Genomic DNA, 16,476 nt, shown 5'->3' on the forward strand with positions numbered 1-16,476 from the left:
AGAAGATACAGAGACTTGACCATATGCCCTATGAGGACAGATTAAATGATGGGATGGTCAAAGAAGATCCACAAAAAGATATTAAATCAGTGTTCAGATACATTGAAGGAGTACCTGAACAGGGAAGATAGTCAGGAACTACTTTCTATTGCTACCAGAGAAGTTATCTGGAATGTATAAAGGCATTTCAAATGTATGTTAGAAATGTGAACATGAAGGGACATTTTTTCATGTTTGGTGGACATGTAAAAAAGCTAAAAAAAAAAATTGGATTCAAAACATACTTTGATACAGAGGATTTTAAAGATTAATATTCAGTTGAAGCCAGAACTTTTACTTTTAGGATTGATGGATAAACAGTTAGAAAAAAGCCATGGAAGATTATTTCAGTATATGATTACTATGGTGAGATTACTATATGCACAAAGATGGAAAAATTTGGCACTACCCACCATGAAAGAACGGTTGGTGAAATTGACAGAACTTGCTGAGATGAACTGACTTCTTTGATTAGAGAAAGGACAATATCTACATTTATTGATGACTGGAAACCCCTTATGGACTTTTTGCATAAAAATGAAAAAATGAACTTGTGATTTATGGTTTTGATGATTAGACAGGACAGATTATAAAAAGAAGAGAGTCATGATGTAACGTTAGAGAGAGAGGTTAAAATATAGTTGTATTTATAACTGCTGTATAACTTCTTTATACCTTTATATCTTTCTTTATAACTTTCCCTTTTTTCCTACTTTCTTCTATTTTCTTTTCTTATTGCACTTTTAGCTTTTTCTGTTATTTCTCTCTTTTTCATTTTCTCTGTTCTAATTTAGTTTGTGTTAGTTCTTATTGTTGCTCTTAAAACTTTTAATAAACATTATTTTTTAAAAAAAGGAACTACTTTCTGTTGCCACAGAAATTAGGACCAGAAATAATGGGTATTATTGGCAGTGACTTAGATTTCATTTAAATAAGGAAAAACTTTGGAACATTAACACCTGTACAACAATGAAACAGTCCAACTATGAAACATCTGAAGGTTTTTAATTGGAAGCTAAGCAGTCATCTCTCAAGGATGTTTAATTAGTTTATTGCACACTGTGGAGGGTTGAAGTAGATGATCCTGGTGGTCCCTTTCAACTTCATAATTCTATGATTTCTTCTAAAGCAAGAGGCAAGCTGATAGATAAGTGTCATGCATGAGAGTGAATAAAGGTGTGGAAACGAAACAGCAACACAGTATTTTTGTGGGGGAAGAAAGAGAGGTTGCATGCTGAGGGGGAAAAAAGATACATTCCAGGAAAGGAAAAAAAATGAGTGTTTGAGAATGAAAGACAGAGATTGTGGTGTAGAAAGAGAATATGTGGGTGGATGAAGAGAGTCTGGATTCTTGTGTGGCTGAAAATGGTGTATTTCTGGGAGAGAAAGAAACTCTGTGAGAGAAAGGAGGATATGATAGGAGAACTGTGTTGTGGGGGCAGGAAGCAAATAAACATTTGTGCATGTGTGTGTGGGTGCATGTATTTTTTATACAGAAAGGAAAGACGTCTGGGAAGGAGACTGGAGTTACATTTCAGAGAGACCATCCCACTTTTATTTAGAATTTTAAAGGAATAAACTAAAATAGGGGCTAGGCTGCCATCAGCAGTCCTATTATATCACATAAGCCTGGGGCAAGAAGAAGTGGGGAACATGTAGTAATAAAGCTATGCTGGCCAGTTGATCCCATTCCCTCTTTCCCAATATCAGATAGCTGTTGCTGCAGAAGTTTCTTTTGGAGTAAGATATGCCAAAAGCTATGACTTCACCTGTCTGGCACATTCCCATTATCTAGTCCTCAGGGAATTTACACAACACTCCATTTTCCTTTCCTTTTGGCTTTCTTTCTGTCCTGATTGTTTTGTTTCACTTGTTAATTCTTGGCTTTTCCAAAAAGGAAGAAATAGTATTGGCTGCACTTTCCATCTTTTATGCTTTGCTTCAGAAGTTGTTAATGCTCTTCAGATTCTTTGAGGACTAGTGTCTTCTTTCTGGTCTTGGCCAAAGTAACCAACATTGGATATTCTGATCTTGGATTGGCATCTCTACACAAGCATTTAAAGGGACACTTCACAAAACATGCTGGCATAAGTAAAGCACTCTTTCTCACATTAAAGTAGTTGTATCCTTTGGAGGGGCTGGTACAACTCCTTCTCCATGTTCTTTGCACACGTGTGTGCATGCACAGCTACTTCATTTCACAGGCAGTCCCAGCGGAAGTCTTCTCTAGCATTCCCACACATTACAGGTAGCTGACGAAAATCTTTAAAGCAGCTACATTGGCCTTTAAAGTCTTTAAAGCACCTACAATTGATCTGCTTTAACAATTCAAGAGGGTTTTGATCATGCCAACATGCTTTCTGAAGCACAGCTTTCTAATGCTTTGCATAGCCCTATTACAGTGTGCGTGTGTGTGGGTGTAGTGCATATGCAAAAGTATGTGTGCAAAGAGAAAGAGTGCACATATTTGCTATGAATATATGCCTTCAAAATCATCTGTGTTTTGTCAAGCTCGTAGCCTTTTAAACTTCACATCTTACGCAGTCCCACACTGAAGACTCTTTCAGTTATCAGAATTGTATAAATCCTTTTCTCTTATAAGACATTGTCATTTTGGCTAAGGAACATTTAAAAGTCCTGGAGGAGGAGACATCTAAGCAGTGGAAGTGAGCTTCAGCCATCATTCAGATTAGAAGTTCATAAAAAAATAAGTTAGATATTACTTTCCATTTATTGTAAGTCTGTTCAATAATTATAAATGAATCTTCCAATAGGATGCTAATTTTTTTTTTTTTTAATCTGCGCTCAGTCGTTACCAACTCTGCAGTGACTGCTTGGACGAGTCCTTGCAGTTTTCAAGGCAATTGTTTCGGAAGTGGTTTGCCAGAGCCTCCTTCCTAGAGCAGAGCCCAGCTGGCGTGTGTAGGAGGCGGGGTTTCCGTTGTTTCGCGCCCTTTTCGGGTGCACGTGGTTTTTCGCGCTTACCAGCAACTGCTCCCAACTCCTTTTTGCAAGGCGCCGCCAGCACTTTTCCTCCCACCGGAGTGAGAGTACCCATTTATCTACTCACGTGAGTTTTCGAACTGTTGGGTTGACAGGAACTGGGGAGGAAACAGGAGCTCACCCTGCTAACGCGAAGGCTGGACTTGAACCGCTGAAGCGTCGACCATTTCTGGCCAGCAACTTTCAGCGTCATTAAGCCGCTGCGCCACCGCGTCCCCTAGGATGCTAATATCTAACGATAATTGTGTACAAGTAGTCCTCACTTACTGACTGCTTGTTCAGTGACAAAGTTGCAACAGTGCTGGAAAAGTAAAGTTATAACCAGTCCTCAAACTTGCAGCTGTCACAGCATCCCCACAATCACATGATCATCATTTGGGCACTTTGCAAATGATGTACTTTTACAATGATCACAGCATCCCGCAGTCATGTGATTGCCATTTGCAAGCTTCACTGTTGGCTTCCAACAAGCAAAGTCAATGGGGAAGCCAGCAGTGAAATTACAAGTCATGGTCACGTGATGTCTCACTTAACAATCGTGGTGATTTGTTTAATGACCATAGCGAAAAGCAACGTCTTAAGTTAGGCGCAGTCACATGATGTCTCACTTAGTGACCGCATCACTTAGCGATGGACTTTTCGGTCCCAGTTGTGGACATTAAGTGAGGAATACCTGAACATTAATTTTAAAAATGATGGAAAATAAAAGAACGAAAATCCCACAGTTCATGATTTAATTATGAAAATATGAAAATCAAAATTTTTGTTGAGAAATTTATTGAGCAAAGAAATTTAATTTCTTTGTTATGTAAATTGGGCTGCCTGATATAGATAACATATTTATTATCTAGATTCATAGACAGAAGGTCCTGGTTAAGTTTCATATGATTTCAATATTTTTCACCACACCATCCACCCGAGTCTTGATCACGCCATGCAACAGTACAGTATATCTTCCAGAGACTTTGGTAAAAGCATATAAGGGCATAACCACACCACTTTATATTGTAAATGTACTGATTACTATACATCTTACACACAGACATTTGTGGGGACCAAGGAGGGACCAGTGAAGAAATATGTGTCACAATGTCATAATACAGACTGCACCCTTTATGTTTCTGCCTATGATGACATGGCAAGTGCAGAAGGATGGAGCTTGTGCTAAGACATTACAATACAAGTTTTGTTATCTTAGCATCATGAAAATTAGGAACAGATGCCAATGATCCTACATGCTTCCTGCTTCTTCCCAGAACATTATGTAGTATCCACTGTCTGCAGCCACATCCCATAATATTGCTGTATCCATCCAGATTCATCACATTACACATCACAGTTGTGAGATTTACATCAGACATTACTCAGGTTAAGCAGAAAATGAAGCCAGGGGAGAGGTGGAAGGAGATATGAAAGGCCAGATGATATCCAGGGATAAATTGCTAGAGTTCAGACTGAGAAGAGAAAAAAAAGGAACATAATTTTTGCTTAAAACTCTCAGAGGAAATTATCACCAATGATGTCTGACAAGAATCTCAGAGTCACGGACAGGATTTCTGAATACCTTCTCAGGCTAAAAGAGTTATTTATCAGCAACCACAGTGTATGCCACAAAGATACATCACAGGGAACCAACTCTATGGCAGGTTTATTGCTAATGTTGTTCCCATAACTATGGTACAAACCAGACTTGTGCAATATATGGATGCTTTGGATTCCTGCATCGGCCAGGAGTTCCTTAAAGGAGTGACACCTTTCTGAGGTTTGCATGATGGCTGTTAAGGCTCAGGAAAATACGTCTTTAAGAAAAGAAGGCATCATATAGGCAGCCACGTGGGGTATAACTATTTTAAGAAGGAGCCAAAAGGTATAGATCCAAAGCACCCTTGCCCACTTCATATATGAACAGTGCACACTTCTAGTGGCAACTCTCTTATAAGACTTAATAATAAAATCTATAACATACACAATTTGATATCTGATGTATTTGTCAGCAGTGCCCAACCTATTCTACATACATTCTATTGTACGTGAAAAGGATAGATGAAAACAGCCACTTAGAGCTTCCTGAGTCAAACTAGGCTTGAAAGCACATTAGCATTCAGTTCATTGCTTCAAGACCTGTAATATCTGATCTACAAGAAGTGATGCCTTCCAGCTAGTGATTGGCCTCCCGCCATCAAACAGCCTGTCTACACTCTCATGCCAAACAAACTCCCACAACAAATGTGAGGTTAGCAGATTAACTCATAAGAATCCACGCATAGGGTGAAGTCCTGGCAATTCCACACTGCAGCATAAGCTCCCTGTTGTTCCCAGCTGGTTCCTGAAACAATGGAGTATATTCATTCTGGGCTGCAGTGGTTTGGCAACGGAGGCGGGCTTGGTGCTTGGTCCAGATGACAGCCACAGCAGGGCTCTACTTCTTGCCTTTTCCATCTCTGCAGGAAAGTAAGCCTCTCTGAATTGCTGGATTTTCCCTTTAGGGATTGCTTCTGTCTCACTGCTCCCTGTCCTCTTACTTTGGTTCCCCAGAGGTTTGCAAACAAGAATGTCTTCAGACCACCTTCCTACATTCTCTCATTTCATATTAATGCAGACCTTTTCTTTTTCTTTTTCTTTTTCTTTTTCTTTTTCTTTTTCTTTTTCTTTTTCTTTTTCTTTTTCTTTTTCTTTTTCTTTTTCTTTTTCTTTCCCTTATCGTACGATCATTGCTGTGATACTACAGTGATAATAGAAAGCCAGTTTGGTGTAGTGGTTAAGGTACTGGACTAGAAACTGGAAGACTGTGAGTTCTAGTCCTCCTTAGGCATGAAAGCTGGCTGGGTGACTTTGGGCCAGTCACTCTCTCTCAGCTCAATCCACCTCAGAAGGTTGTGGTTGTGAGAAAGATAGGAGGCGGGAAAATTGGGTATGCCATCTTGTGTTGTACAAAATAAAGGCATGATATAAATATAATAATAATAAAGAAAGGAACAGTTTGTTCCTTCATTGTACTGTGGGCCCATAGAAACATCAACAAAGAATGGATGGTTCAGCTTCAGAAAAGCAAAGGAGTTGCATTTACTGAAATTTTGTAGCTTTGTTCTAATGTACTTCCATTAGAACTTAAATGTTTTGTTTTTTGGGGGGTGGGGGAGGGAACCATTGTAGTACAATAGTCACAAGATAGGAAAAAAAGGACAGTATGCTTCACTTAACCTGGGCAGAAACCAAAAGTATGTCCATTGAGAAATGTAAGGGTAGAATGGACATATGCTGGCAGAAGTGATGGGAAAAACATGGTAGCTATTTTGCTGGACTTCACAATCTTTATTAGATCATCTGGAAGACACAAGAGGAGGAGGAGGAGGAGGAGGAGGAGGAGGAAAGAAGGAAGAAGGAAGGAGAAGGAGAAGGAGAAGGAGAAGGAGAAGGAGAAGGAGAAGGAGAAGGAGAAGGAGAAGGAGAAGGAGAAGGAGAAGGAGAAGGAGAAGGAGAAGGAGAAGGAGAAGGAGAAGGAGAAGGAGAAAGCTGACCTTGGATGAAATGGCCATACAATGTAACAATCACCCATTGGAGGAGAGAGTGTGTGCCAAGCGATATAACCAATTTAATTATCATTTCAACCATCAAGATCACATCCTTAGTCTCCAGAGCTTCAGAAAGACCACTAGTTTTAGCAACTGGAAAATCTTCCAGACCATTCAAGAATCCTTCAAGATATATTAGTCTAAGAGTGGACCATTATTTGTGTGACACATGAGAAATCTTTCTGGAAAATCAGTTTCACAATCAATAGTTGAACAAGTCTACTAACTGATATGATGAAACAGTTTAGGCTGATTAGCAAAGTTTAGATGGTAGTTCTTGAATGTTAGTATATAGTTCTTACATTCATTTGTCCACTTATCACATAGCAATCCACTTTCCATTCAGCATTCCTCAGGTATAAAAGCATGTGCCTGTACAACAAGAGTTCAATTGTTTTCACAGCTAGCAGGAAAGGTACAGGATCCACTTCAGAAAAAAAAAGAGGCATTGTTTCATTACAGTAATGGAAAAAGAAATGACTTTTTGTCTCATGTATTCATTAATTTCTATCCTGCCTCTTCCCTCTAACATAGGGTAACTCCAAAGGAAGTCAGCCTAAGGTAAAATATTAGGATTGTCTTTTCTGATTGAGAGTGGTTGCTTGAAAATCTCCAGGGCAGATTAGAAGTAAATAGTACTAATGGTGTGCCTTAACCCTATCTCAATGCAGCACCAGCACAGACTGGAAGACTGGGGTAGAGGTTCACGCAGATTCCATAACTCTCTTCAACAGGCCATTTCACTCTGGCGCAGAATTTGAAGATTTGTGTCTAATTATTGGATCATAGAGACAGAATGAGGATGCTGCTTGTATCTTGTTGACCTTGCTACTGAAGAATGGCTTATCACCAAAACTGGTAGAGCTATTCATATTTGGAAACTTCAGCATACACCCTGCATTTCCCTGTCAGCACTGGCTTAGGTCTTTATGGCTGCCATGACATTCACAGGACTTCTCAGTACAAAATGGGGTATATCCCTGATCTGCACAAGCTGTGAGAGTGGGATGAAACCCAGGGTTGTCATCACCTGTTTGTAATGAATCAAGAGGATACAATTCAGTCAGGTTTGGACTGATAGCCAACTGATTCATCTTCAGAGATAGAGGACCTATAATGTTGGTGCATCCCTAGAGCCTTATGGATCTGAAGGATTCTGAATGTTCTGAGGGGTTACAAAATGATTCATCAAATAATCCCGTCAAGGCTCTATTCTTTCCATGAAATGACAAGATGAGATGGACAGTTAACATATCTTTTCCATCAGTGTGGAGCTATAATGGCTTCCAGGATTTTAGAAGATCTAAACAATGATGCAAACTGAATAATAGTTAGAACACAGATGGTAGTAATCTCCATGTGAAGATTGTATTTGTTTATTTATTTTTATGTTACTGTTCCTCCAGAAGGATCCCAGAGTAGTGTATAAAAACTATACTTTATAAAAGCAGTTTGAAAAAAATACTCACCAATAAAATAAACACCCACAAAGGAAGACATTAAAGCAATGGGTGTACAGTGGTTTGAATGGAGTTCAGATACATCAGCAGTCTGATCTGGGAACAGAAATTACCCTGTAAGTACTCAAAGGAATGTTTTCGACCAGCAGTATCTGCAGGGGTTTGTCAAAATAAACAAGATGGTGGATATAGTGTCAGCAAACAAGCCCCACCCTTTCTGAATGTTCCTTGATGTCGCATGAATGTTCAGAAAGGTTGGGCTTGCATCAGAATGCTCTATCTTTCTGACTTTGACTCTCACTCTATGGTTGCTGCTGTCTTCAACTGATATTTACAGCATAATACGGGGCCAACCATAATTCCTCTGAGGAGACAGTCCTAGAACTGTGGCCTGCAAATGAGAAGATTCTACTGTTAGCCACTTTACTGTGAGCCAGGCCCACTGGTGGGTCATGAGCAGGGAAGCAGTGTTTTAAACCCTTTGGCTCTGAGCGATTTTTGACTTTACAGACTAATGTCTGTATTGTGAATTGGGCCATAACTAAAAGTAACAGGAGCAGTGCTTTAAGGACTGGCATGATGTTGTCTCATTTAGCTATATCACTAAACCACCAGAAAGCTGCATTCTGTTCCAGTTGTAGCTTTTGAACCATCTTCAAAAATAGTCCACATAAAGTGTGTGATAATAATGTTGTCATGAGGTTACTAGGGCACAGATTCCAGAAGCTAAGTAGGCCTGATCCAGTACTAAATTGCATACATTAATTACATACAAAATAAAGAAATAATCTGAGCATATTCTACTCTGATTCAGATCAATTTATAAGAATAAACCAGTCTTGTTTGCCCTGATGGATGACCTTTATCAGAAGTGAGATGGGTAGCACAACCTGTTGATCATATACATAAATTTTATTAAAATTCTACACATAAAATAAACATAAAACATACAGAAACATATACAGAAACATAAACCTGCAAATACAAAACTAAACATCTAACTTAAAAAACATATAGTCTAGTTCTGCCCTTCACTTTCCTCACAGATCCATTAACCATTTCTTATTCTTTTATACTGTTGTAATACTATTTAAATTTTCTGTTATCTCTCCTTATTTAATCTATAAACTACTTTATCATCAAGCTATTTATCTCTACTCTTATAATATAATTCATAAATGGATTCCAGTCTTTAATAAAAGCCTCTGTTGATTTCTCTCTCATTAGACACGTCAGTTTTGCCATCTCTGCCAAATCCATAACTTTAGATATCCAGTCTTCATCATTTGGAGCTTCTTTATTTTTCTTTATTTTATATATTTTATATATTCTTCTTTATTTTTCCATTTCTTTCCATGGATCTTGTGATCATACACAACAATAAGACACTATTCCTTTTACTCAGTTCTTCTTCCATAAACCCTTCCGGTTTCATCTGAAAAGGGATTCCTGTTCTTTTCACTAATGTCCCATGGATCACTGCCCAAAATTTTTTGGCCATTTCACAAGTCCACCGCATATGATAATAGATTCCATCCTCCTTTCCACATTTCCAACATTTACTTGAAATGTTCTTATACATTCTGGATAGTTTCACAGGTGTCAAATGCCATCTATATATCATGTTATAAAAAAAATTCTCTTAAATTATCGCACAGAGTAAATTTAATATTTTTAGTCCACATTTTTCCCAAATATCCATGCCAATACTGTGCCCAAAATTTAGTATCCATCCAATATTACATTCTTTAACTTGTTCAGCTTCTATATCGTATTTTAACAGCAATTTATAAATTCTTGTGATTATGTTTGTCATCTTTGCATAATTCTATTTCAGATTCATTCATATTCCCTCCTATACCTCCTCGTTTCACATCCTTTCCAATTTGTGCCTTTATTTGTACATAGGCAAACCAGATCAAATTTATAATTTCTGTACTTAACTGCGCTGTAGTCTTAAGAATAGGTTTGCCATCTATAAACATCAGCAAATCCTTATAATTTAGCAATGGAGGCAAATATGTGTAGCTCAGGGTTGAACTGTGGAGTCCTTGGGGTTCTCTGAGCTTGGTTCTTTTCTTGCAAACGTTTCATTACCTGGCTAGGTAACATCTTCAGTGCTAAAATGGGATGAGGTTTGCTCTCTATTTATCTGCTGTGGCCTGCTTTGCTAGTGCTGGTGGGGGTGGGGGTTCTGTTTTGCTCTTCTGGTAGTTCATTGATTAGCATATGTTGACTGCTTGATTGTGTGCCTGGTGGTGACCTTTGCTTATCTGGGTGATGATTGCTGGAGATGACTGCTGGTGATTGAATTCTGGTGAGGTGATCTTCTGATCTTTTGTCTCTTTTGAATAGTATGTAGATGCTGTTAATCTCTATGTGTATGTTAATTGCTGCCTTGTCTGAATACCAGGCTTCCAAGAATTCTCTTGAATATTTGGATTTGGCTTGGTCTAAAATGTTGACAGTTTCCCAGTTAAAACTGTGGTTGAGTCTGTCCATGTGTTGTGCAATTAAGGAATTTTCAAAAGGGACAAAAGATCAGAAGATCGCCTATAACAACATTAACTATAACATTCTTCTGGACAAAACCTGTGTTTGGAATTCTGAGGCAGATGATTACACTCATTCAGTTCTTACTTGCATGGCCATTGCTGGATGATTACACTAAATTGTGTGGCAATTAAAATATTTGGTTCTGCTAACCCTAATCCTAACTCTTACCTTTTTCCATTTTATTCCCCAGTGGTGTTTAACATTAATATAAAGTGAGGGGGGCTGTAATTAAGGAATTTGGACAGCCATCAGCCCCTAAGTGTTCTCCCTCTGCCTTCTGAACCCAGGATCATTGTTTTATTGAGATGAAATGGCAGAAAAGGTGTGAAGAAAGAAAAAATAATAATCTGCCTATAATAAAATAATAAAAAATAATAATCTGCTCCTTCCCATAGGAAGGAGCCTATGTTCCGATCTACAAGGCAGAGAAGTGTCTGTACTTCTTCATCCTGCTGGTGTTAGTGGGTTATCATTCAGTGACCCACATAGCCCACTACCTGTAAAGAATAAGAGATGACTTTGATGGAGATATGCACGATCCATTGCCAGGATGATGAAGGGTGAAACATATTTTAAGTTTACAACTGACTCCCTAAGCAGCTGTGACAGACACCTCCCTAATTCACTGAACTGTAAGTAGGAGGAAGGGGTACAACATAATCGGACAAGATTTTGTTATAGCCATTCTCAGTAAAAGTAGTTTTAGCCTTCCTGTGATTTCTTAGTCTGGTCTACATAGTGGAGCTGCTACTACCATCCTACCTGATAGACTGGAAGAACTGCCATCAGACCACTGTGATGCACTGCACATTTTGGCAATATGTTATGCACAATGTTTGCCACTGTGATATATTGAGCAACATTTTTGTCAGCCTGAGGACTCTGATGGTAGATAGTAGACTCTGATGGTAGAGTGCTCTCTAGTGTGAATTCATCCACCTGTGAATTGGACCCATGCCCTCTTGGCTTCTGCATGGGTGGAGAGAGATGTAAGAAACTGGATCCAGTGTCTCATTGGAGGAGTCATGAAGAAGACAGTGATATAACTCCTTCCTAAGATGCTTTCCTTGGAACCATCAATTTTAGACAACTACCATCTGGACCCCAATCTTCCCTTTTTAAGGAAAGCTGTTGAGAAGATGGTGAGGCTTCAGTTGCAGACTGCCCATAAGAGGCTAAGTATGGGGACCCATTTCAGTCAAGGTTCAGGCCCAGACAAGGGATGAAAACAACATTACTCATCCTAGTGGATGCCCCTCATCAGCACTTGGATGAGGGGGAGTGTGTTCCTCGTTTCTTTCATTTGCATTGCTTATTGCTGGATCTTGATAAAACAATGGCAGATGTATCTGTGTGTTGCTGGCGCCATGAATTATTGGGCTTCTTTTATTAGTCATTCTTTTCCACTTGCTTTTCAGTGACTCATCACCCTTCATTACATCTTCTTTTGTTAGTTAAACTCATTAGAGGGCTTGGACTATCAGAATTTTGGCAAATTTCGGAAGACAGGAAACCCAACCCACTCTAACCCAGCCTTTTCCATTTTTCTGTCTCCTTCTGGACACTTTTTTGCCTAACCTTTTTTCAGGAAGGATTACCTCATTTAGCAATACTTTTGCCTCAGGGCAGAAATCTTCTATAAAAGGTAAGCCTCAGTTGTCTCAATTCATAGCTGAAATCACTCAAGAGAACTACAAAGAGCGACAGCCAGCCCTGACCTTTTCTCCTCACTTGCCAGTCATTTGCTTATCTCAGAGAGAAAGATCTTTGACACACCTGGAGCCTGATTCCTCTCAGCAGTCTGGACTTTAGCTCAGTGAGTGGAAGAAGTCTGTCAGGGCGTCTACTAAGTTGAACTTGCAGTTACAGCCCCAAGGGGCCTTACAGGAGCTGAACAAACCTCCTGTAACACATTGCCTTTATAAAGTTTGAAAGCACAGACTTCTTCCATCTCTACAAGCAAACCTGCTGAGTTGGGTTTCACAGCCTGGAAAAGTTAGCCAGGTTCTGGTTGGATCCAGAATCAGACAAAGTAATAGTACACCAATAAGCACCCTTGGAATTGATCTGAGTTACCAGCTCCAGGAGAATCGTGGCTTCAGAAAGCCTAGGAGCACATCAAACAGACCTAGGCAAACAGTATCAGCAATAACAATAGCAATAGGACTTCCTATCTTCCTTCCCATCTAACTGTTGGAGGAACCATCTAACACCAACCTTCAAGACCAGGACCATGCAAGCAGTTCAGCACTGAAAAGGAAAGGTGATTATTTTTCCTTCTCTCTGTCCCTCTTTTATACAGATTTTGTTTTATTCTCCATTAACTAGGTTAAATAGATCCTGTACAAAAGATACTCCTCCCTTAGTATATGTTATGCCTGTGACTATGGAATGCTATATCTTGTAAATTTCTCTCCTTCATTGCTGTATCAGAAAGCCTAAAATATTCTGGCTTTTGTTGTGGCAAGAGTCTGTTTCTTTTTCTGCTTTCTCCTTCTAGAATTGAGCACTCTGTAAAGTAAATAACTTTCTGAAACCTCCTCCAGTTTCCTTGTCACTCTCTGAACTCCTTCATCTTTCTCTCACTGAACAAAATAGTGGGGTGAATTCTCCATATAGATGATTAACTGCCTCTTATTTGTTTGCCTTAGATGCCATGAGCCTCAAACATTCTTTGGGCTACCTCCCAGATACATTATTAACTGTTTATTATTTGATTGCTGTATATATCATTAATCTCATTATTTAAAATTGTATTGATTATTAATTACAGTTTCATTTTTGGATGTTGGAAATGCAGAAGCCTGGTTAATAACCTATATTATCATGAGAGAATTGATTCTGTGGGGAGGCCCCAGTTTATAATAGGGGGAAAGGGTTCTCTAGTCTGTTCTTCGAGCTTTCATAGTCTTCTGAGGCATGTAGTTCCATAACAAAGCATGCCCTTTTCCAGTTCTTCTTCCTCCAGTGACAAAACTGGACTACTGTAGAATACTTTACATGGCACTGAGGTGGGAAGAGAATGCTTGGAATTAGGTTTCCAAAAGAAGTTGATTCTAATGAACAGATTAATCGGTTCTGAAATTTGCTATCAAGCCATGTTCAAGGAGCTTGTATCACCATACAGTATATGGTTTAGGATTGTTCTTAACACATTCATAAAAATGAAATCCTTTTCCTGTTCAGTTATAGCAGAACCTTATCTGCTTACACAAGCTTTCAGCTGAATCTATGCTGTTGTGTCTCTTGTTCTTATTCAATATTTTAATTAGTTGTATAAGCTTGTTGTTACATTGTGGTTTCTAAATCTATTTTGTACCTTATTTGGGGATGATGCTCATAAAAAAAGTGGGCACCCAATTTCATACATAAATAAATATTAATTATTATCAGCAGGTGAGGGAAAATAAAAACAGTCTTGATAGTGGAGGCTGAGATAACAAAGTCTGCATGTCTGGAAAACCAGTTCTGAGAGTCAAAAGGCTCTGACTCATTTTGCCAGTGCCACAGGGAAGCAGGATAAAATGGAAGCTTCTATATACTCTAAATTCCCCATAAAAGTTTATGACATCATAATGGGAAACCATCTTGTAATTTGGAGATTTGGAGATTTTAATGAGAACTATACTCTCATATATATGAAAATTCCATAGTTTAGATCCCAACACAATTTCTAAGAATCTAGGAAGTTCCACTCTCATATAGAATTCTGATCATTCATTCATTCACTCACTCACTCATTCATTCATTCATAGACTGCTGATTCTCCCTCTCTCAAAATGTGACCTAGAAGCCCTAAGGGTGTGCGATCTCCTTACATCCTTCAGGCCTATGCCATTGAATTAGAGCTGCCATACTGAGGACCAACATGAGAACTAGGGTCCTATCCATATTCCTTTGAAAACAAGTACAATTCTCCTTGAACTTGTAAAACCTGATAAAGCAATCCATCTTTGCAATGAGAATTCTACTCATTCCCTCATGAAGTCAGCACCTGCATTCAAAGTTCATCACTTGTCTTCAACACTATCAACATAGCACAGGTTATTGATGTTTCTTCCTCTAGTTTTAAAACTACACTCTTCTTCCAGCAGCCTTGTCTCACTCTTTTACTGACAGAGGCAGCTGTTTTGCTATGTTCCATCTGTACTGTGGCTTTCTGACCCATGTATAGATTTTTCATGAGGAAGATATATTCTGGGGGTTCCCATTTATCTAAGTACATTCCACAGCTTGAATACCTTTCTATAATAGGTATTCAAGCAGATATTAACTTTTTTGGGTATTATTTGACTCTCTTAATTATCCAGCATTATTAGCAATAATGTCTCATGTTTCTAAAGCAAGCTAGAACTTTTCTTATCTCTATGTAGTGCTTTAATTTTTGTGGGATGATCCTAAGCATTATTTGATAGCATGTGAAATTAAGGATATTGTATGATAGCTTTCACACTCTGTTAAGTCTCCTTGTATTGGAATGTAGATTGACCTCTTCCTGCCCACTGTATCATTCTCCAGATTTGCTGGCATAGCTTGGTTAGAACCTTTACTGATGCTTCTTCTGTTCCTTGCCGTATTTCAGTAGATACTCCATCAATTCCTGTAGCCTTCCAGCTTGGTAATGACCAAAGTGCTGATCTAATTATCATCTAATACTAGAGATTCTTGTAAGTAGGGAATATCTTCTAAGATATAAGGCAAGCATCCGCTGACAACTCTATTGTACAGAATGTCAGTATCCTCCTTCCATCTTTGCTTGATCTTCTTGGAATCAGTTATTGTCTGTCCATTGGTGTCCTTTAGAGTATCAAATTGGGGTTTGAACCTCTTTCTGAGTTCAGAGATTTTTTTGGAAGACTTTCCTTGTTTTTCCATGTTTGTTTCCATCTTAGATGTCTTTAAAGATGTTGTTTTAATATTGCTTGTTGTCTCTTCCAACAGCTTTCTGAAATTCTTTCTTAAGTTCCTTCCTGAGATCTTTGTCTTTCTTGACTTTGGCTTCTCTTCTCTTCTTGGCAATTTCTAGTTTGTTCTGACATCCAGTTTGCTTTCTTCTGTTTCCTGATCTCTGGCAGTCTCTTTTCACATTCATCCTTAACAACTTCTTTAAGTTCATTCCATAGTTCCTCTGGTTCCCAGTCAATGAGGTTCAGGACTTCAAAGCAATCCCTGATGTTATCCTTGAAAATGCTGGGGATATGCTCATGTTCATATCATAGAAACTGGTTGGCTTTCTTCTTCCACTTTAGTTTTTGAACTTGCACATGAGCAATTCATGTTCTGTTCCACAGTCAACTCTGCCCACACCTTTGCTGTTATAACTGAGCTATTATTCTACCATTAATACAGTCAATTTAATTTCTGTATATTCCTGTCTATATATGTAGGAATTGTTTGGGTTGTATGAAGACTGTGTTAGCAACAATCACTGGATTGACAGAAATTTGTAGATTGTTTTCCTGCTTCATTTCAGTTTCCTAAGTCATGCAGTCCAACTACTTTTTCCTCCTTAATATTTCCAATGTTAGTATTCCAGTCTCAAACCACAAACAGCAAATCTTGTTTGCATGTTCTGTCTATTTCAAATCAAACTTGATAATAAAACTCATCAACTTTCTCTTCTTCTGCATCAGTGGTTGGAACATGAACTTCTATAATTATCATATTAAAGGGTTGTCCATGATGTCTAATTGATATTGTTCAGTCATTGATTTCATTTTAGCCAAGCACTCTGCTTGCTGTAATCTTTTTAACTATGTAAACAACACTGTTCCTTCTTTGTTTTTCATGTCCTGAGTAAACAGTGATCTCCTGACTGAAAGTGTCTAATTGCACTCCATCTCAGT

This window comes from Python bivittatus, unplaced genomic scaffold, assembly GCF_059951505.1.
Source record: "Python bivittatus isolate LINGU-HERP-01145 unplaced genomic scaffold, Pbiv_v1 ctg000080_np1212, whole genome shotgun sequence".
NCBI lineage: Eukaryota > Metazoa > Chordata > Lepidosauria > Squamata > Pythonidae > Python > Python bivittatus.